Source organism: Calypte anna, chromosome 13 (assembly GCF_003957555.1).
Source record: "Calypte anna isolate BGI_N300 chromosome 13, bCalAnn1_v1.p, whole genome shotgun sequence".
Taxonomy (NCBI): domain Eukaryota; kingdom Metazoa; phylum Chordata; class Aves; order Apodiformes; family Trochilidae; genus Calypte; species Calypte anna.
In genome coordinates this window covers 6,107,581-6,131,909 of record NC_044259.1, presented here as the reverse complement: position 1 = coordinate 6,131,909, position 24,329 = coordinate 6,107,581, and the positions used below count along the sequence as shown (strand labels likewise).

At 38.6% G+C, this 24,329-nt stretch overlaps 1 protein-coding gene across 1 annotated transcript in view; it reads right to left on the bottom strand.

Annotated features, from left to right (window-relative positions):
• Window positions 1-24,221, bottom strand: part of FABP6 (fatty acid binding protein 6) — a 31,485-nt gene extending 7,264 nt beyond the window's left edge. Inside the window, exons 1-2 of the mRNA XM_008498707.2 lie at window positions 23,893-24,221; window positions 22,760-22,839 (exon numbers count right to left, since the gene is read on the bottom strand). The gene's annotated coding sequence lies outside the window, so the exon portion shown is untranslated. The remainder of the gene's footprint in view (window positions 1-22,759; window positions 22,840-23,892) is intronic.
• Between the last annotated feature and the right edge of the window lie 108 nt (window positions 24,222-24,329).

The window sequence follows — 24,329 nt, the reverse complement described above, 5'->3', positions numbered from 1 at the left end:
AGGCCCTCTGACTTTACTGAAGTTAAAGTCATGTGCAGTTCCTCAGGTTAGTTACCCAAGTCTCTATCTCTTCAGTTTCAGATAAAACCCATATCCATTCAATGACCTTATACTTCGCATTTGTGTACAGTACTTGTGATTCTCCTGCCTCTTCAGAGCTCTGGATGTGAGATATTGCTTTTGCATACTTCTCCTGCAGTGGTTCTTCCTGAGTAGGCTGGCTTTGAACTAAATGGTGCAGAGAACGCCAGAAATATCCAGCAAAAAAAAAAAACAAACCACCACAAATAACTTATAACAACATTATCTATGTCTATGTATTTTAAATAAACTACATGTATTCAATCCATTCTAACTAGTACAACATAGAACCTGCACACTGCTGCAAACAACCTCAGTCATGTTGTGCTTTTGCTTAAGAGAACTCAGTTCAAATCCAACGGAATTAACAGCTACAACTGAGACCAGTGAAAAAATAAAAGATATTTTCCTGGCACAAGCTGAGAACTGTAACAGAGAAGGGCAAAATAATAAAAAAGCTTCAGGTGTAAAAGCTGAAAACAGCTTCTAGGACGTGGTCATTATCTCCAGTGCACTTGACACTATCTATCATTTTCAATGGAGAAAAATGCAGCTGTTCTTTATGTAGGGCAAAGAAAATACCACTATTCTGTAGGAGACTGCGTCTGCCATCTGGTGGCCAACTGGTAGGGCCCGTATGCCCCGCAGGATGAAAGCCCACCTCACACATGGAACACCCCGAATTCAGTTCAAGAATGACAGGTTAGCAACTAACCCTGTGCCACAGCTGAACCTTCAAGATGAATCTCTGATCCCCTCATTCTCGAAGTGTAATAAGTAAATAAATAAATGGTTATAACCAGCTTGATATTTGTCATGTTAAATGTATCACATGAATATAACATAGAAAAATGTATCAGTATTTATACAAGTACTTATCTTTATAGGCTTCATTTTGGGACACAGTTCTAAATGAAGATGATTTCTTAAGTGTTGGTTTACACCATTACTAACAAATCATATAGTATGATTTTTGCCTTTGCTTAAAGACAAATACAAACATCTGCCTTGCTACGTTGTCAACCAACAAGATACACAGCTGCTTCATATAGATTTAATTAAATATTATAGATCACAGGCCAAATGCTGGCTCTCCTGAATTCAGTGGTAATCAACTAGATCTGAACAAATTTCAGCATAATTTAATGAATCTAACTCTATGTGCAAATGCTATCTGAAGCAGGCTGGCATTTGTGAATCCACTGGGTGGATTCAGCTGTCACAGAGAGAAACAAGAATAAGGGTGGGCGTGCTTAGATGGAGCAGCACTGTTTGCAGACAGAATACAAAGAAATGGTGTAACCTTGCTCTGTGAGGTCTAAGGTGCACAAGCTTATTACACTGCATTTCTCTCACTGAGTGGGAAAAAACTCCAGAACATTAATTCACAGTTGTGCTTACCTACCTCTGAAACCAGAGTCACAGAGACAGTATCAGCACATGGTAAATCTCATATTTGAATGTATGGTTTGAGTATTATAGGCAGGAAACAAATTATTAGTTACAATAAGAAGTTATGCAAAATCTCAGCACTGTATTTGAGTTTACCAGGATGACACGAGTTGCAACTGTGTGGCTGCTGCAGACAGTTAGCATTAATAAGTTGTCGAAGGAGTAAAGCTCTTGTGGAAGCTTATACCCCAAGGAAAGGTTTGTCTAAAGTGAGCAGATAATTTCCCTGTCTCCCAAGTCAGCTACCTCTGATATGCAAAGCAGCTGAGTCTTCAAATGCTAGGAGGAACAGAGAGAACTTTCAGGAATCAAATCAAAAGCCTTCAATATCTACATTCAGAATTTACTTGCCACAAAGTCATAAATATAATGCTTTTGCATTCTTTTTGTCATGTCAGAGTCACCCTGCCCTTGAATGTCTCCCAGCACGCTTTAAAGTTTATTAACCTTTCAGATGTGTTGTGTAAAGCCAACTGAGATGCACTCAAAGACAAAATGGAGGTAAGCAATTTCATTAGTGAATGATCTAAGCTGAGTGACTATCTCTGAAGTGCTTTTGGAGCTGGAACAAGGAGTGTAGATTCAAAATAAAAGTAGAAACTCTCCAGTGAAAAAGAAAGTTACATTTAATGATGCTTTCAGAATGAAACCTGATGAAGAAAGCTTCTAAAATCTTTATACATCTGTATCTGGCAATTATTCACCAACTCTCCATAGTAACTGGCTAATGATTATTAATTCCCTAGGTATTCAGAGTAATAATTCATAATGAATTCAGATCTGAATTCATTTGGTGTTAATGTAATGTGTAATTCCATGGGAGTCCTATTATAATGTTGCCTTATTAAGTATCCATTTAGTATAGTACTAGGTGTTATGATTTGAAACTCATAAGCAGTAGAAAAAAAATTACCACCAAGCTGTGGCTGAATTATTGAAAACCTTGAGCTTGCATAGAGTCCAAATATTTAACAGAAATGGAACAGCCAGCTCTAGAGGTGACACAGCAGACTCTGTCCTGGCCCCAGCTGTAACATCCTGATGGGGTAGGACCTTCCTAACAAAAATAGGAAAGAAAGGATCCTACTAGAAGCTGAGAGATGGAAACATTAGCAGGGGAGGAAGACAGGTCTTCCAGAATCCAGTATTTTGGGACTCCTTAATAGGAATTTTATTATTAGGAATTATTATTAGGAAATAATAATAATAATTATAATTATTATTATTATTATTAGGAAAACTCCTAGTCTGTCTTTGACTAAAGACTTTTTTGTAGTCTTTGAACTGTCTCAACTGCATGGTCACACCCTGCCAGTACAACAGGAGGTGTGAGAGAGGAGGGGAAGAAGTGCATCATCATCATCATCAACATGCAGCCCTTCCATTGGCCCTGTGGTGACTGCAAACCATGCAGTGATGGAGAGCAGCCCGAGGACATGTCAGTGATGCTTAAATTGCTCAGTTGATTAATTCTTAACTGGCACCAGGGTCTGATTTGAATTAAAAATACCAAAGATAAAAGGTATTTTCCAGCTCGATCAGTGCTCTAATCCAGTTCTTTGCATGATCACACAAACAGCTGTAATGGCATAATGCAAGTATTGGCATGGAAAAGGAAAGAAGCAGCTGGTGGAACAGCAGCACGAGATGGCGATGCAACTGAAAAATACTCCCTGTAATCATGGTCTGAGTTATAATTTATCATCCATATTAATAGAATAAAGAAGCCCAGCCTGATCACTGTAAACAAGGTTCTGGAAAGGAAAAGCAGAATATGCTCGTGCTAATTGAGCTAGTGATGTGTGCCCAGTTCTGGTTCACTGAACAAATTTTCTGCAAGCTGAAAGCAGAAATTCTTCCTTTGAGATTCCCCCGAAGTGCTTTAGAGAACATTGACAGCCTCTTTTGCTAGGGTAAATAAATCAGGCTAAGCCATGCCAAACTGTTAGACATTTCTGAAAAGACAGACACTTATTCCAATTTCAGATAACTTTTTGGGAAACTCAGGTAACTGGGACATCTAATATTTTGCAGCTCAACAATGTTTCTTTGGTACACTCCCCACCTTTCAAACAAAGACCATTTACAAACTAAAATGTTTTGGTTTCACAGGAAAATTTGTACCATCATCATCTTGTGAATATAATGGTTCTTTTTTTTTTTTTTCCTTTGGGATTCCTGTCTTATTAATTTACCATCTTACACAAAACATCATCAACTGCAGCCAATTCAATGGAAATGCAGACTGATAGCAAAACTAGCAACCTATTTTGATTTTGGGGCTTTAGTAACAGCTACAACAAATCACCTGAAGATTTTTGTTATGCCAGTTTTGATTCATGTAATCTGAAAATGCACAGTCAAGATAATTTTGGCTACTGGCAACTTGGCTTACACAGTAATTGATAAGATTTCTTTGAAATACCATCTTTGAGTAAAGAGCCACTATAGATTATTTGGAACCTCAATGGTTATAGCCTAAGGCAGACAATTTTTAACAAAGTTACTAACATGAGAGGTGTAATTCAACTTTATCTGCAGAGACATCTGATAGAAGCAAACCGAGGTAAAGATACTACTGCTATATATTTATTTTTTCCATTTATTTATTCTAGAAGTATGTTACAAAGTAACTGTAGTTCTAATAAAGTTAGTAATTGACAACCCTAAAGGTAGGAATCACTACAACTACTCTTGAACATTATTTTCTGATTAAAACCCAACAGTCATTGCTCCCCTTTATCTACATAGCTCATGTGGTGTGTTGTAAAGATTTTATTACTTGATAGTATCTATGTGACTGTGATTGCTGACACACCAGAACAACATAGCTCCAAATGGGAGCTTATCTTCAAGGTAATCTAGTCTAATTTTGAGACTTCCATCAGATGGTTGGGGTCTTATAAACAATCCTCAGCCATCACCAAAAGGAGGAAAAGAATATAAATATTAATGTAAAATCAATGTGCACTGTCCCTGCATTTAAAATCAGTGGGAACTGATAGCAGGGAGGAAAACTGAATGCAATAGGCTGCTGCCACCACACACCAGCACCACCACCAAGGTAAAAAAAATCCTATTTTTTCTTAGCCATAATGAAGACACCATGCTATTTTCCATTAAGGTACTGTAATTTCACAACTTCCTTATTTTCATGCATCTTTAATTCTGTAATGTCAACACCTCTGCATCTGGATCATCAGTGGTTACTTATGTAAATACACAAAGCTGCAGAGCTGAAGAAAGGCCAAATTCACCACTTAGCCTCCCAGGGTATTCACTGCAAGGGTTACTCAGAGTTCAGTATGCATGGAATAAACACAGCATGCTGTATTAAGCATCCTACTTTTCAGACTGCTACTCCCCAGCCCTCCATCATTAAAGTAATAGTACTGTATTTTAAATACAGATTAGGTAGTTTGCCCCAGGTCACATGAGATGGGATTAATAGCCAGAATTCCTGATTGTTAAAACAATAGACATTGATTCATCTTTTAGACATAATAGTTTTTTCCAGCACATTTCTCTGTATCTCCACCAGTTTTGCTGAAGTCCATTAACCTCCAACTATTGCCCTTGTAAAGCCTGGTGCTTTTTTGTGCATATAAGCCCCACGCACAGTTAAATTCTGTTATTCCAAATGAGTCCGTCAGCTGCAGTTCCTGAATCTGTCAAAGAGAACATTAAATTTAGATTTATTTTTTTTTGAAAGCAAAACTGTTTTGCAGCTGACTTTTTCTTCTATTTTAAAATCATGTTTACAAGTTCCCTCTCATCTCCTTCACTCTCAAGCTTTTCTTCTAGTGTCTTCTGCAGCCCACCTGAACAGAAGAGTTAGATGAAACGTGCAGCTAACTGGTGAGCTAAGCAAACAAGGATTTTGTCCTAAAGAATCTCAAGGAAGGAATAAGAAATTAGTATTTAAGTCTTTTTCTTATATTAGTGCAGTGTTTGTAATGTGCCACATTGAAAATACTGATGCAGGTTAATTGTGCAAGAGCAAAAAGTTTGAAAATGCACAATGCAGAGAAAGATGCATTTCTTTTTTTCTAAAATGCCAGCAGCCAGTTTTCTGTCTATACAAGTATTTTTTTGAGCCTCGGCTATGTTTTGATGTGCATGATACAAAGTCACATCTCACTGCATAATTTACAACTATCTGAAACTGTTTACATTTCCTTAGATACATTTCACAGGACAAATAAATATCCTTTTGTAGCAGAGAAAATATATCCATCCCACATGCCATTTGTTCATCTCTAAAACAAGCAGATCTTTGCATTTGCTTGGTAATAACTTCTTAATACATGTAGCCTGTAGTGCCTCTCTTCCAATGGTTTTAGTTATTCTTGAGTAGGTCAATAATAAATTTGCTGCTATTAACCAAAGAATACTTTGGTTATGTAAATACTGATGTAAAATTGGAGAAATGAGGATATATAGTTAACAGCTGTGATTTTGTCTTAAACTCTGGAATAAGCCATATTTCTCTAAAATTTCCTTCTGGAATCAGATGGAAAATCTGGAAAACACTTCCGATCCAGAACTTCCCCTTCAATGTTTCATTACGTCATGGCACCAAACCCAGTATTTTCCTCCTAAATTATATCAATGCAGTAGGGAACAAAAAGACTTAAACAGTGACAATTGTTTATTTTTAAAAACTTCATTCCTAATCTAAACTTGCATTTTCTGAATGGCTCAGTTTGGTAACATACACAGATCACTTATTTTCAGAATGCTTAAACCTTTGGATGTTAGTTCAGTGACTGGTTATGGTACCAACCATATTGTGTTTCCTAAGATGGGAAACACTTTCACAAATCTTCATAAGGTCCAAAAACAAGTTGCACCCACCATTAATGCAGGATTCTAGTGCCCAGAATTATCCTCATAATTCCCCAGGTGAGGTTGCTGAGGTGGATCTAGAAACAGCCTGAATTTCTGTCAATGTTTCTGCAGGGTTAGGCATGGCCTTCCAGAGAGCACTCAGAAACACCAGATGGAGACCCCTGTGCCATAAACCATACTGCCACCTACTGATAAAGTTTTAATTCTGCTTCTTAGCTGAATAAAGGTTCAAGTCCACCACAGATGGACTCAGTTTCCAAGTCTGTGGCTGGTAAGGCAGCTTGTATCCTAAGAGACAGGAGATTTAAAGAAACCAAAAGTTCTTTCTGCATGATACCAGAATGTTTGTTGTGTTTACAAAATTCAAGATTTAGGCAGATTATTAAATGTATGGACTAAAAAAGTATGGACTGCACTTGCTTAGCAGCAACTCTTCCACCCACTTTCAAAGATCTTTTTTTTCCTAAAAGCACCTGATGACATTCTGTAAGCAAACCACTAGCATCTTTGCTTGAGTTTGCTCTGTTAACAAAAGGGCTCTGTTTGGCTCCAGGTTGCTAAGGACACCCTTGCAACACCATGTGACCTGGCTCAAGGTGAGCTGCCTTCTGCTTTCACTGTGCTTGCTCTTTTTATTTGGCTTCTTGGTAGGATGCAAGATTCTTCATGAAGAATAACCCATGATAATGATTCCTGCATACAAAGACATGAATAAAGTTCTAATACACTTTTTTCTTGCAGCTGTCAATATCCTTTTACAAACAAGTTAGAGAGGCCAGAGGGATTGAGCTAGTACTTTTCTCAAGGTTGGTAAGTGATGTCTGTGGGCCCACTACTGCTTACCACATCTGAAAATTTGTGTCAACTGCCTTGGTTTTGTGGGGTTTTTTTATTTGCACTGTTGACACACAGAGCATTACTGTTTGTAACCCAAGTGTCATTAAGATCTCTTTGGGCAGAGGCATTTACACCTTCTATGCCCTAACCCCTTCACAGCTGCACCACTGCCTCCAGCTTCCTCTCCTGGAAGAAATGCTTATTTCTCTTCTAAGAAATACTTACTACATTTTTGTTTCATGCTGCTATTCTTATTCTTGCACAGAGGCTGACCAGAGAGCTAGACAGGTCTGCTTTCCCTGCCCTCTTCAGACTCCTCAAAGCTGAAAAGCACTTTGCTCAGAAAAGATGTATAGACTGTATAGGTCCCTGTGTAAAGAGGTAAGGGTTGCAGAGAAGCACAGAAACACTGGGGTGGCTCTTGGCCACTGAGTGATACTCAAAAAGGTGGAAGCAGCAGGAGAGGTTTTTGCCCAGACTCTATAATTAGGCACTGAAGGCAAGCAGAATTATCAGTGTGGGGAGCTGCGGTGAGAGGTTTCACATCTCTTCTTTATTCCTAAGGAAGGATGAGGAAGCTAGAATTGATATATATGGGGTCATCACAGCACAAAAATATCAGGAAGAGAAATGGCTTGAATCAGCTTCATAGTATCTTGCTGCTGTGCACTGGATAAGCTTACAAGCAGGGGACAGGCAAGCTGAGAGCAGGAGTGCAGCTCCCTCTCTGCTCAGTCACTAGGAACTGGAATCACAACTGAAATAGCAGAGAACAGCAAAATCCTTTCAGCACTAATATTTTTCATCTTGTTTGAGAAAGAATCCTCCTACAACAATGGTATTTTTTGAAAGGTTTGTTTTTTTCTGGTCAGTGCCTTCTCTTTGAAGTCATTGTGACCTACATACAGACATGATCCAAATAAAAAATTAAAGAGAAAGAAAGCTTTGTGTGACATTGCTTGGCTGAACTAGCTCTGGAGTTGCTGTGGCCTCTGTATTATTTTTCCACACAGGGCCAGATATGACTATGTAATTCTTATTGGGTTGTTGGCTTTGGTTGGTTGGTTGGTTTTGTTTTTTCCTTAACTATCATAAATGAATGTTTTAATATTTCTCAAAAATAATTAGAGTTTACCCTCTGAAGGTGACATCGATGGACACACTCTTGCCAGTGTTGTTATCCTGGTATAAAAAAAAATTAAAAAAAAAAAAAAGGAAAAAAAAGGCCAGAGTTCCACATCTATCTGACCAAACCACAGGACTGAGGCACACAATGAAGTTACTGTGAGTTAATGTTACAGCTGAGCCATAGTAACTGATACACTGGTGCCCTTAGTGGGTTGCCAACATGCAGTACATGTTACCTTAAATTATTTTTACCAGGACACTTTGATGAGGTTAGGATGGCACAAGAAATTATTCCAGGGACAAGGAATCCAACTCCTGCTATAACTTACATTTAAATCAAGATTGGTAGGACCATTACTACCTGATGACTGCTCATTAAGCTTAGGTGAGATAAATTTGGTAGAGAGCTCAGCTCCCAGTGGTTGAAGACTTGCTGCAAACTGATTTCATAGCACAAAGGTTTATTCCATTTGGAATAACTGGGGTTAGGGACTGATCTCTGTCTGTCTGAATCACTGGCAGGAAGCAGAGTTGTGCTGCCATTTCAGAACATGCAGTTCACTGCCGTAGCTGGCACCACTTTGACAAACGCAAAAATAATCAAGAACTGAACTGCTCTAAAGGAGCCTCTGGTTTATTCTTTGTCCCTGCAGGTCAGGGCTGTATCTCACCAATCCAGCAAGAGGCACTGTCAGACACCTGCACTCTGGGTATAAACAGAAAAGTGCAGATCCAACTGCTGTCAGTCTGGCACCTTTCACTAGCCCTGCATTACTCAGCAGTCAGCAGACAACAGGCATTTCAGCACAGTGAAGGAGAAGCAGCTGGTTAGAGGATGAAGGAATAGAAAGAAGTAATTAGACTATTATAGCTATCAAGCAAGCTCACATCACTCTTACTTGTGCTTGTGGGTGCAAGGCCAGCTCATATTCACCTTTGCTGCTGATTGTTTTTTTGACAGAAATTGCTCCCTAAACAGCCATATTCAGTGATTATTTGTCTCCTTCCTTCTTCCTCTGATTACAGCCAGACTGGGATATCCCTGATCCGCATAGAAATGCATATTTAAAAAGTCAGTGCTGTCCTCAAAGGGGCTTGTGCACCATTAGGTCTCCAGATTTACTGCACTAGCAAAGAAGACTGTAATAATGAGGTAGCAGCAATAGGCTACAAATGGGAGGAAAGACTTGAAAGAGAAGGATTTTGTCTTGATACATGTCTGACTGTAAATTAAAATTATCATTGAGGTCCCACTTTTATATCAGGAATTGTCACCACATTTTTTAACCACAGTCAAAGAGCCAACTCTGTATTATAGTAACTCTTCTTGACTCAGCAAGAGTCAAGCACACACACTGTATTTCACCTATGATAATGAAAAGCTGGGAAGCACTGCTATAAAAAATAAAGCATATTTAGACATGACTTTTGATGTGTTACTGTTTTATGTTAAGTCCTCCTGTTTCTTATATCTCCTCATGAGTTTTCCCACAGGTAACAGCAGTTTGTGCAAAACAGTAACTATGTACCTATGATATATGACAGCAGCAGAGATTTTCCCAGAACTATTGAGAAAGCAGTTACTCATTGCAATATGTGTATTGAGGCTGATACATTTGGCAACAAAAATGCTATGGATGTGTCACAGCCTCATAACCTGCCTTCAGAGCATTAAGTCCACTGCCTATTTCCACGTTTTAATTATCCTTGTCTCCCCTCAAAAGAATATTCAAGTCCAAGCTCAAAACTATTCCCTTCTAGGTGCATAGCTTTATATTAATCCAAGAACAATTATAACAAGCATAAGGATCAGTCCATCTTTCCTCCACACTCATAGCTCTTGGACCTCTTTTCTGGCTATTCACCAGCTCTTCTAAGAGTATAGCCTTGAAGTCCAATTATTCTCAGCCTTGACTCACTGGGTGGACCTTCTCTCTCATTGAACCATCTACAGTTTTGTGGTTGCTTTATGCCCATAATGACTGTCTCTACTTGCTCAGCTCTCTGAACTGACTCATTTTTTCCATCATTTGGGAACAATTCAAGAGCTTCTTTAAGCTTGACCAGATCTGACTCACCCTGGGTAACTTCAGAAATTAGAATCAAATTGAGATTGTTATAGAAAAAGCAACACTACAGTCAAATTGTAGCTAAAGTCTCTCTAGTGATGTGACAAGGAATCCCTGGCCTCCAATCTGAATGTAGAAGCAGTATTTATCTGCTCTATCACTGATCTAACCTTGCATCAGTGAGCCAATAGGATTTTTTTCTGAGGAACAAACATGAGTACTATGAATCCCATTTATATTAAATTTATGCTAGAGAGGAAAAAACCCTTGGAATTATAAAAAATGTATTACAAGTAAGTTCTATTATTAAAATTTTTTAAAATGCTACAATATTAAATACAATATATGATGATGCCATTAGTGAGACTTATATGATTTCTAGGCTTAGATTTTGAAAATAACTGTGTGGGGTTTTTTCTGCTTAGTTCCATTCTGTTCAACATTTGATAAGATGCTACTATTGTCTATGAGCTATCAATGTTTCTTCAATGAAAAAAATCAAAGGAAAATTTATACTGGAAAAGAAGTAATGGATTGAATTTAGGTTTGGAAAATCAGTGTGCAAATCCTAAAGGAGCAAAACTTAACCTGTCTACAATTTCAGTGCAGCGCCTCATCAGCTAAGGCTGTCAATGCCAAATGATTGCAGTCTTTACTTATTTCAAGGACCTTAAGGACTTAATTTTTTGCATGTGGGGAAAAAATTACTCAGAGTAATGCTAAAGTTTAGATAGGTAGTTTTTTCTTCTGGAGGCATCAGTAATTTAAACATCTAACCCATAAAAAAACCCAAAACCAACCAAACAAAAAACCACAAAACCAACAACAAACCCAAACCAAAACAAAAAAAATCAAGCAACTCTTTCTTTTTTCAAGACAGCATCAGTGAAAGTAATTTGATAGCACAATGCAACTGAATACCAACATCCAGCATAACAAAAATGTAGCAAATCAGAAGTGTCTCCTAATACATCTTCCTTAAAGGGGTGGAGGATGCTTTGTGACAACTGATCATATTCCAGTTATTTTAAACAAAACTAGTTTTTTACATTTTGCTTCTTCATCTCAGAGAATATATGAGATTTTCTCCTTCCTTCTTTTGTCCCTTCCCTTGTGCTGTTAAGGTATTTGTCTGCTTTCATGCAGAATCCTGACTGCAACTTCTCTGTTATCATTAAGAAACATCATTATTTAATTCTGTTAATTCATTTAGGACGCACACCCTTGCATTGCATTACATGACTCACCTGACATCACCATAACCTATCTACGACCAAAATGCGTCACTTGACAGGATACACAATGAAATTTAAGTTTCCTTTCCAAACAATTTTATCATTTGAATGGATTCCAAAGCAGAACACTTCTATACAGTAGGTTGAAGCACAAGAAGTGGTGATAGGACATTCAGTAAATGTAACATCCAACCAACACAGGAATCCATGACAAGGAGGTGAAAGTAATACTGAATACCAGTGCTGCTCCAACATTAATTACCTAGACTGCAGACCACAAGAACACAAAGAATGATCACCTTGTAAGAAGGGTAGCATGTTGCAGTTTTAAATAATTCTCAGTCCCCATAAATAGCATGACATGGCACAGTTAATGTGGTTTTTTTAAGAGGTTTTCCTCTCTTTTTATTCTATTAGTTAACCTGACCTTAAATAGAGAAATCCTATAATCTTGCAAAAAGAGTAGTCATTAATACTTCATTCTGAAAGGAAGAACATGTCTCTATTATGATTTTATTTCTATATCTTTCAAACTAGCACAAACTATGTTGAGAAATATTAAATCATTTCTCAATGTTTTTGCAGCCCAAATATGCCTACTGGAGATATGAAGAAAAAACAACACATTTCTAACCCACCATTCCAGTGAGTAGAAATAAATTTAGGCTGGCAGAGGTATCATTTTCTAGTGGAGTATCTACTATTCAGCACGGTGGTTTTAGCTGTACTGGGGAAGGGACTCCATCTGTTAAACCCCCCCTGTGCCATACAACTACATCAGCACATCCTTTGATAGTGCAGACTTGGCCCTTATGCTGTGATAAGCCTTCACATGGAAATCAGATTGGTCCAACTATAGAGAAATTTAGCATAGTTAAACCAATATATTTCCTCACAAGGATGATGAAACAGTTCTTGAAGCCTTGCATTTTTCTTTTCATTACTTGCTGCAGGTGGGGGGAGAGTTTCTGTTGGACAGCTCTAGAAAGACAAGAATTTATGTAATAAAAGATGCTAATACTGAGTTGTATCTCATTCATATATAATTCAAGATCAGACATTACTGTCATTATCCCTGTGAAACAACATAGTGTGTTTAAACATTCTGCACTATTTCCATCCATTCCTCTACCACTTAAGAATCTGCAGCACACACTGAGCACCACTACTGAAGTTGTTTTCCCTGTAGCAGGTATATTACTTCACTTCACAACTTATTTTCTAGTATTTAAATTAACTGGCAGCAAAACAAACAAAAGTGTGATGACATTGAGTATCTGTCCAGAAAATACTATATTATATGATTTACTTATGGGATTGAAACTCTTGGCCAACAGATACCACAAGATACTTCGTAGCAAACACTGTACAGCCTCAGTAGATCCCACAATAAGAGCAAATATTAACCAGACAGAAAAAAATCAGGACTTTGGTACATGCCAAAAATACAAGTCTTCCAGATAACCTCAACAATACAAAAACTGGGCTTTTGCAGCTTTAGAAACTGCTTGACCGATGGAAGAATTTAAAAAATCTGAATAACCTCATTCCAGCTTTCTGACAGAGGCACATTCACAAGGTCCTGAATTCAGCTTTGCTGTCAGATTCCACGGGCTGTGCAAAGCTCTGGATAACTGCATGACATGAGTACAAACATTCTGTGAGAAAACACAGCCTTCTTCCTCAGGTCATTGTAGTGACAACCCCGACAGTACACCAGTTCATATTTTCTTGAAATGCCCTAAAACCTTGTTTGATGTCCCAAAATCACCTGTCAAAACTCTTCATGGATTTCTGCTAACAAAACAACCCTTTCTGAATATAAATAAGAACTGAGTTCTGCATATTTCACTTTGCCAAAACTTCCACTGACTAAAACTGTCAAGTAGGACACAGACAGTAATAATGATAAACAACAAACACAGGAACTCAAATGCAAGACCCAGTCACTTATGGAATAGAGTTAAAAAGGAACAAACAATGCTTTGTAAATTACCAAGATTAGTTCTAAATGCATCCATCTTCTGCCTGTAGAGTTGCAAATAGATACACAGAAGTCATGGCTAAATGCAGGGTGAATGACACGGTGGCAGAGACGTTGTTATACCTTAGTATTTGTAATTTTATGGATGTCTGTGACACTATATCAGAACCACAGACAATCTTCTTTTGGCGATGATGGATTGTTTGTTCCTATGGCTGTCAGGCTTGAGTTAAAGGGAGTTTCTGAATGAAGGCAACACAATTTCCCAACCATTGACAATCAAGCACACCCTTGAAAGATAACAGAGCAAGCTCTTAGCTTGAAGGATTCTTTCTCTTGATGTGCTAACCAATTGCAAATAGTGTTTTCTCAGGGTTAGAAGTTAAAAGATAACCTGGTAGGAGCAATTAAAAAGTGGCATGACTTTATCAGAGGAAGTAAATTGCCAAAGACCATGCAGGGTACTGCCGATGAGCTGTGACAGGAAGACGGGCTCAGCCTGTCTTGATAAACTGATCCTACCTGAAATTAGATTAATGGTAGAAAACATGCATATTAGATATGCATTAAGTATAGGTGATACATTTTCATTGTTCTGAAGTACTCTTATCATGACGGGTTCTATGACTTAAATTCCACAAGAAAACAGAATATAAGACAGTGGCAAGAGTAAAGATCTGTAAGAGAACAGAATAAGACATATGCAAAAGAGCAAGGTAGTTTAAGATCTAGAAAAAATTAGAGTGGTCAGAAATGCAGATATCTTGGTAATCAGGACCTAACATTCACATTGTTATTTCACTGTGTTAATGATTCAACTCCCCAATCTTGTGGCCTCTGTGTCTTTCTAGTAGTCTTACTTCAGGAAGCACTGAAAGTCACTGCATGTCAAGCATATTTTTTTCTCAATGTGCAGGGAAATGTTTGTGTTCTCAAAGCAACACAGCATTTTCTGCCTTGCATACTTAAAGCTCATAAGGTTTTAGCAAATAAAGTTCTCTAAGACTTTAAGCTAACCAAGCCTGGCTAAAGTGGCACAAATAAGAAATTCTGATGGAATTAAGGCATGTGACAACACAGTGTTGAAGCATAGCTATCTATTCTTTATTAGGTAAAGGAAGGTATTTCCCACCTGAAACTCCAAGTACCACACAGTTTCTTGATCCAAATTAAAACCTGTTCAGTATATGGCAGAGATGTGTAGAGATTTTGCAAGATCAATCTCATTGTGAAAGATGAGGTGGGATGACAGCACTCAGCTTCAGCTGCTGAATGCTAGATGCATACCCTTAGGCTACTGACAAGATGGCAAAAAAAACATCCTCAGCTAGTCCTCATTTTGGCTGAGGAGATGAAAAAGGGAGAAGGCCTTTAATATGAACAGCTAATATGGATATTTAAGGACAAAATTCTTCCCTTCTACCACCCTCCTCAAAGGGATGACTGAGAGCAGTCTCTGTAGTTTTTTTCCCCTCTATGTTCTCCATCAATACCTGTGGTACTTTAAAATTAATAACTTGTCATTTTTGTTAAACATTAGTGACCATTAATTATTTTTATCAAGAATGCAAAAATACACATAGGAGACAGGAATACATACATTTGGAGATGTATTTTTCAAGATCAGAAGAGCTGAAAATACTTCTCTGTGATGAGAGCATTTCTTGACTTTGTAAACCATGCACATCAGACAAGGCCTGAGGAAGTAACAGGGTGGATAAAAGGGAATTTTGCGGCAAGAGAGAAAGAAAGGAGAAAGAGCAAAGAAGGAATGGGAACCAATCATCTAGCAATATGTTTAAGAAGTTCCAGGAAAAAAAATAGCCTGGCATTGAAAATTGCTAACAGCAAGTTTTTATTCTTATTTTTGTCAGAACAGAGGACCTGATAAAGAGATGAAATGTGCACATCAGGCACAGAGATTAGCATACACTAATGGGCCATGACCTCTCCAACTGTTGTTGCTGCTTTTTTGTGTATGTTTGGAGACACCATGATGGACAAATTAATCCTCAGTGTAATTAGACTTAAAGGTCAGTGAAATTGTATCAGAAATTGGTATTATCCTGAATGCCTTTATATTGATATGATTAAATGGTATGGGAAGATTCCAGCTCAGTGTTCTCTCGCCTCACGTGAGAACTGCAGACTTTCAGTACCAGCTGGGTTTTCTTTTGGTTTTGGTTGTTGTTTCAGTTTGTTTGGTTTTTATCTAGAGTTTATCTGGACAATTTGGCTAAGCAGTATATTACATGTTTCAATACTTTTCCTTTGGCCTTTTGAAGCGGGGGGGAAAGACTTGAAAAACTTGGATACATTGTCATTTGTGCCACACCCCTCCCATGTGAACAGTTTCAAAACTGTATCACAAGACAGGCAGAAAAAACCCAACTTCCTGTGGTTTCCTGGGCTCCATAGTGTCTCCATTTTATGACTTTCAAGTCATCAGATAGATAGCAAATAGCAAACTCAGAGGAAGATCTGATTACCAAACATGGACAGTTAGGAATGGCACGTGGACAATAAGACAAGGATGTGAAACAAAAATTACTCACACTTACTCAGGTAAACCAGGAAGTCAAGGTGACTTCAAGAGAAACTGGCAATTTATAAGCACACTTTTGAAATACACCTGGAAAAACCCAATAGAAATCTCTCCTATTTTGCTGAGCTGACTGGAGTGCATATCTATGATTTGAAGCCAATCCATACAGAACTGTTGCATGGAAGGCAATGTCTAGCTGGAAAACACACTTGCCTTCACCAGCCATTTTACTGAAATTGGTCATGTAAACCAATTAGAAAGAAAGATGAATTGGTCAATAACTCTTAACTTAAGGCCAGAAATTAACTTGTAATTTATAGAATAACCACATGCATCCAGAAGACAAATTATCTGGTCACTGTGTCTTTATCCAGGGTTAACATTTGATAACTTAGATAACACTTTTTATCCTCAAGTTGTTTTTAAACATTTGCTATAATTGAACCATATTACACTTCTGTGAATGAAATGTTATTATCCATTTTTCACAGCCAGCAAAGCTCAGGCTACAAGTAAGTGACAAAGGGAAGGACACAGTGTGAGAGATGTGTTGGCAGATGCTTGCTTCAGCTCAGGAAGTACAATGGTTCCAAATGATTACTAGTCAATTCTATTTCCTCTATTATCCCACCTTATTAAGCTCTTTCAGCACAAAAACCTAAATGAGGACACATTATGTAGGATTCCCATTTCTGTACATAATTAAGGTCAATATTTTACCATCCCTATAATTCCTATTTGACATGAGATTTATCTCCAGGGATCTCAGGTAAGGAAGAGCCACACCTCACCAGATGTAAGTTCTCTTGATCTTGGGGTCACAGATGCAGAACAACCTCAGAAACACTACTATATTTCCACAACCAAAGAACAAAAAATTACCCTGCTAATTTACCTATTCTTGAATTTAGACCTCCCAGTTTATCTTAGATGCAGGGATAATGTCACCAATGCATTACAGGCATGTCAGTAACAGATGTGTTTCAGGCACTAGCTATGAACTCTTGAACACCATGATAATTTATTTAAGATGGGTACTTTTACATAGAGGCAGGAATGGGTCAAGAGAGGAAAAACATTGCAGTTACAGCATGGCCTGGAGGATAACATATAAAAAACTTTTTAATGTGATACAAATAGTCTATATCTGACAGATTGAATCAAGTATTATTTTAAGACAATAATACTATTCTTCCCTTATCCTATCTCACTCTCTTTTAAAGAATGTAGATTATGCAAGTTGGTACTTTCTAAAGCACTTTAAGAGCCAGTGATTGTAACAAGCAATGTAAGTGCCAGCTAAACATGATATTTAAAAGAGGAAAGAGAAGTACTAATATCACTAAAAAATAAAAAAAAGAACTGTATAAAAAGGACAGTAGGAATAAATGACTCAAGAAGTAAGCAAGAGAACTAAATATACTTGAGAGATGTTGGTCAAATTATTTTAATTTAGGAAAAATTATATCCTGTTCAACAATTTTCCTGTATATTATTTGCAGATGGCTAAGAGAAATATTTGTAACTAAACGGACAGGACAAATGAAGCCAAAATGAAATAAGAGCTATTAATGAGGAAGAGGTAGGACTGCAGAAACGTAAGGATTCCATTCAATTGTCAGAAATTAACTGAGCCTTTGGTGCTCAGCAGACATGAACAGAAGTCATGAATTTAAGAGAGCTACTCTTTACTCAGGCCTGCTGAGCAGCTGCCTCCAGCAGTTACAGGAATATGTGGGTGTTTACACCACTGTCAGTGATTTGCCAACTGACTCTAGAGGAAAAACAGTTCTAAATTTTAAAAATTAGCATTTGCTTTGGACATTGAAGATTTTCACCAACTGACTTAAGGTCTGTTTCCGAAGGCCCAAAATGCCTCTAAAGACATTCTAGTAAATGGGTTTAACTCTTACCCTGAAGGAAGGATTTATCCATCACACCTTAGAACATATTCTGTATGTTGATGTCAGTACTTCAAGAGAGGAACATCAAAATGTTTCTTATCAGCTGTGTACCCAATGCAAAACACTTATGAAGGGGAAATAATTAACAGTATTTTAATTTGCTTTTCCATATAACAAAAAACCTCAACACTCATCTTTAAAGGAAGGTCTATCCTGTTTTACTCAACAATCAAGCACATTACATGTAATTTAAAGGTAAGCATTTGTATATTTTACACTGACTTCATAACATTATACATATCAGTGCATGTGTTCAACACTAAAAATAATTTGGGGGAAAGGTTTATGAATGCCAGGGAAAATCCTGACAGATATTTTGAAGCAAGAGTAATATAATAAGGTGCAGAATCCCATGTTAAATAATATTTAGCTCCAGCAAGAAGGAACTGGAGCTAACCTAACTCAGGAACAAGGCAGCTCCTGTGCTGACAGGATGGTGTCCTAGCCCAACAATCATCCTCTTGTACATACACTGATAGATCTCTGGCCCACAGCACTATGAAGGCTGAATTGTTCTTAAAAAAGTCATGAAAAGGATGAAAAAACAGAGATAAGGTTTTATATGTTGACATATAAATGCCCCTGTACTCAGTGCTGGTGAGGCCACACCTCGAGTCCTGTGTCCAGTTCTGGGCCCCTCAGTTTAGGAAGGAGATTGAGGTCCTGCAATGGGTCCAAAGGAGGGCAACCAGGCTGGTGAAAGGACTCGAGCACAGATCCTATGAGGAGAGGCTGAGGGAGCTGGGGGTGTTCAGGCTGGAGAAGAGGAGGCTCAGGGGAGACCTCATCACTCTCTACAACTACCTGAAAGGAGGCTGGAGCCAGGGGGGGGTTGGGCTCTTTTCCCAGGCAACTCTCAGCAAGACAAGAGGGCATGGTCTTAAGTTGTGCCGGGGGAGGCTTAGGTTGGATATTAGAAAGAATTTCTTTACCGAGAGGGTGATCAGACATTGGAATGGGCTGCCCAGGGAAGTAGTGGATTCTCCGTGTCTGGAGATATTTCAAAAGAGACTGGATGTGGCACTCAGTGCCATGGTCTGGTAACTGCAGTGGTAGTGGATCAAGGATTGGACTTTATGATCTCTGAGGTCCCTTCCAACCCAGCCAATTCTATGATTCTATATGAAACACTAATAGTATTAGCAATTTTGCATATTCAAAGTTATTTTATTTTCTCTGAATGGAAAAATATGTGGAGATACAATGTGGATAGCATCAGCACCTACAGATGCACGAATTTCAGAAGACAGCAGAAATCAGTCAGGTTACAAGATAAGAGAAGAAGTAGTTTCAGACTCACATTTCTTTAAAATTATAAACTGAGTTTGAGACACATCAGCAGGGAGCTAAAGCCAGTGCTTTGCCCCAAGGGCTCACTTATAGTTGCAGATTCTTTAAGCAACCCCAGGCATTGTAACTGATTTAAATCAGTTCTCCATATGGACACTAAGTAAAGCCCCAGTCATTAACTTCACCACTTGGACACAAGAAATTTAGCATATAATTAACTTTTTAAATTACAGGGTAGAATTCTGGGCCATGTGTGCATGCACACAAATCCTTTAATGATCATTCATAAACCTAAAAACATGAGCTTTTACAGAATCATGGAATGAGCTGGGTTTGAAATGACCTCTGAGAGCATCAAGTCCAACCCTTGATCCACTACCTCTGTGGTTCCCAGACCATGGCACTCAGGGCCACATCCAGCCTCTTCTTAAAAACCTCTAGGGATGGAGAATCCACCACCTCCCTGAGCAGCCCATTCCAATGCCTGATCACCCTCTCGGTAAAGAATTCCTTCCTAATATCCAACCTAAACCTTCCCTGGCAGAACTTAAGTCTATGCCCTCTTGTCTTACTGAGAGTTGCCTGGGAAAAGAGCCCGACCCCCCCCGCCTCCAACCTCCCTTCTGGGAGTTGTAGAGAGTGATGAGGTCTCCCCTGAGCCTCCTCTTCTCCAGCCTGAACACCCCCAGCTCCCTCAGCCCTTCCTCACAGGACTTGTGCTGGATCTCTTCACAGCCTCCTTGCTCTTCTCTGGACCTGCTCCAGCACCTCAATCTCCTTCCTGAACTGAGGGGCCCAGAACTGGACACAGGACTCAAGCTGTGGTCTCACCAGTGCTGAATACAGGGGTAGAGTCCCTTCCCTGGCCCTGTTGGCCATACTGTTCCTGATATTATTATTATTATTTTCCTTTATATTCATATGGCTACAAAAATCAGTTACCAAACATTATGGGAATGACTGCTTATTTTCTCCTGCCAAATCAGTTTCCTGTAATAAATCAACAACGAAATTTGAAACAGCCTAGGTGTAATTTAGAGTTATTTTAAGAGCATTATTTTGCCAATTTTTTACAGAAGCAGCAGGTCCGCAGCATAGGATCAAGAAACAACCTTTACTTTCTGTTTGCTTGTATTCCTGTGCATTGCCTACATACATCCGCTTTCATTAGTTACATTGTTTCTTTTTAAATAGGAAAGCATTGGAAATTTCACAGCATTAACAGAACATGGCTTGCAAACACTGAATGATGTTAAAATGGGTTTTTTCCCCTTTAACAGAGCTTTTTGTGAGACCCTTAGACCTTCCTCAGAGTCACAGGAAATTGTTGTCACTACAGCAGACACAGGAAGCTATTGCCACGATGATTCATATTGACGCAGGGAGAAAAGTACCTTGTAGCAGTCTCAGTCTTGTTGCAGAAGAGCCAGCAAAGACTGGATCTACTGGATGGATCCGAACCACGATCCCTTTAACGTCACATTTTACACAGAAAAAATTCTGACACCCGTGTAGATCCGATGTACACGGATGTGTAGATCCAATGTACACCAATGTAGATCCAAACACGGATACAACGTGTCTACCTCATACAGGCATCATGCAGCCACATCACATCCCTTCACTCAACCCAAACTTAGTAAAACTTCTTCAGCTACCCAGCCTGCCAATGTGCTGCTAACACCTTCACACAGCTCTGCATTTTCCTGCCTTTGAATTCAGAGTTCTATTCCCTCCAATTCTATCAGTTCCTCTCTCAAATTCATGTTTTATTCTTTTTACTTCTGTCCTTTCTTCAACTTCCTGAACACAGAGAGACTTGCTTTAATCTACAGAAAGTGTTTTAGTGCAATTTGTTTCATTAACTTCATTCATTTTATTTTGGCAGTTTCTAGAGGTTCCAGGGTAGAAACAAGGAACCAACGATGCCAATCACTATGCAAACCAGCCACAAAAAGACAAACCCTATCCTAAAGAGATTAAAGGCTGGATTTAAAATAAACAGAAACTAAGTGGTGATCAAAGGAATTTAGAAAAGGATGGAAAAAATTATTAAGCCAACGCCTTTTTATTACACTCACAAGTTTTATCCTCCATCTGAATGCTTAATGTTAGTATATTTTCATTTCAAGGTTACTTATGGTATCATATTTCTGTTGGCCATTGGAGTGGTGTATAAATGTCCTTATTGGCCTCTTTTTAAAAAGCACAAATAGCACCTTTCAACATGCAAAAGATACTGTAAAAGAGCTGTTTACATTCCACTTTAAGAAATCCTTGCAGTTTAAATTGCCTGGGACAAGCAAATAATCTCCTCTGTTATTGCAGTGAAAAAAACCCAAAATGTTAATAAGCCATACACCCAGATCTGTTTCCCATGTTTAGCACAAGCATTGCAGTAGATGTATGAGATGACATTTAGCATTTTAAAAGTAAATGTCTGCCCGAGGAACACCTGAGGAAAAGCAAGGTGCATTTCAGCAAGCATTAACCTCGCTGAAGTTTTGCAAGAGGAAATTCTCCATTTTAGGCCCATTCCCTGCATAAGTCTAAACTTAACATAACAAAAGCCTGCTGGACTGAGCTGTTGGATCTTAATGTCCCATCAGCTCAAGGGCTGAGTAGTCCCTTGGTATTAGTTGGTAATTTCTTGTAGTCCTGGAATTTACTGCCATCCTCTTATACCACGCACAGCAGCACCAGAGAAAGGAACTGAACTCACCTTCTAGCACAATTACTTTCACCAGCCCTACAAACTAATTACACAAGCCATGCTTTTTCATAGCAAGAACAGTCCTGGCTGCCCCTGTGTGAAAGCTGTCTGGCAACTTTATTTTTGCAAAATTCTATCCAAAAGCAAGTGTCCATAAGCTTTTGAAATATAGTACTGCATCTCCTGAGCAACAAAATAATAAAATCAAAATAAAATTAATAAAATAAACAAAGAAATAGGAGAGCCCTTCCATTCCTACAACCATTTCTTTCATACCAGGCCTTCTTCTAAATGAGAACTCTTTAGGAACCATATGAAATTTCTTTGAACCTTTCAGAGCCACTATTCCTTGGAAGCACATATAGAAAAAAAGGAAATCTCATATCTGAATTAAAAGATAAATTCTTGCATAGTTTTGAAACAAAATAACTCAGTAGCAAAAGAAATCTTCTCATTATTCTCCAGAATTCTGGCAAATAACATATTGAGCCTTAAGGGCACCTAGACAGTTGCCATCTTGCAAAATATTATGGCCTCAGGATACAGAATACAGACCTCTAACAGTATGTAGGAAACAATATGAATGGCAGGTTGTTCTGAAAAATCTTACCATATCTGGTTTCTTTTAAGCCACAGATCACATGCTGGATCCATCTGCTGTGATACAGACTGACAAAGCTGCAAGCATGGCTGGAAATAAAATAAACTGGTAATTCAGTATCTACTATTCCTTCTCTCAATAAGCCCATTCTATTCTACCCAATGCCACTACCATTGATTTAGCAGGCGTGCTGGCAAACCATACAAAATGTATTAAGCAGCTTGATATTTAGCAAATTCTTTTAACTGTATCTCTAATGTATTTGTCTCCAGAAATCCTCCAGAAATCTCCAGAAATGTTCCCATATCTTCCTTACACACTTTATACCACCAGTAACACAAGCATTATGTTTACCATACAAAATAAACCACTATCAGATTCAAAAGGAAGAGTCTTTATGTCTGCTACCCAAGTCAAACTGTTATGATCAGGATAACAGTAATTTAATCATGCCCTGGCTATTTACTAAAATCCTATAGCTAGGAACCTGCAAGACCATGTTTTATTTGCATGCAGTTATGCATAGCTTTGTTGTTGTTGTTATTACAGAAGACTACTTATTCCATGTCCTCATTTACTCATTTTTAAAAAAATTACTGGTGTTACTGTAGTCTTTTAACTACACGCGACTCATTTTTCTACAATTAAAAGAAAAAAAGGTGACTGTAGTACCAGACCTTCAATCTGATTAAAGACATTTTCTCATCCCCACTGCAAAAATTTCACTAGTTCTTTATACCTGTAATTTATAAGTTTTCTACCTGACAACCTGGTGTGTAGATCTGTTTCTATTGTAAGCAGACAGTTGGTAGCAACTTTGAAGTCTGCCAATAAAAGCCACTAACATGGAAGGAAAGGAATATTTTACTTTTAAAATAAAATCTTAAGAGATTTGACTGGTTACTTTTCTGTAAAATTCACTTGCTGCTGAACACTCATAATAGCACTCAAAAGAATAAAACCATTGGTGCTGTAGGATTGCTTTTGCCTTTCTGTCTCCTGTTGCTCCTACTTTTCGATATCACTCATCCTTCCTTCTGCAAAGGACTCAACTTCTCAAAATGTAAAATTATACCTATAACACACTAAAACCTTTCCTTTTTAAAATTATTTTTTTGTACAGCAAACACAAGGTTTCCTACCTGGGGCGGGGGTGGCGGTGCGTATGCCCACAGGGGAGCAACTATTGATCCCACAGGAGCACAGATCATCGATTCAGAACATTTTAGGGGGAAAACGTTTACTCTTTCTCTCCCTTACTCCACACTGCGCTTTTCACCTTTAGCCGATGCTTCATCCAGTTCACTCTACTCCATCTTTCACCGCCTTCATTTACCTCACAGCTCCCCCGCCTTCCTGCCGTTTGCCCTCCTCTCCTAAGCGACCCTCCCCGCTCGCCACACTGTCACCCCTCAGCCCCTTAGTAAAAACCACGGCTCCCCCCCACAGCACGGGGGCAGCCAGCGTCCCAGGCCCCCAGCAACCCCTGGCCAAAGGGGCTGGGAGGAGAGGACAGCGTCAAGACAACCTCGGGACCCCCCGGGACAACCCCGGGAGAGCTTCGCCTCTTCCCGCCCTT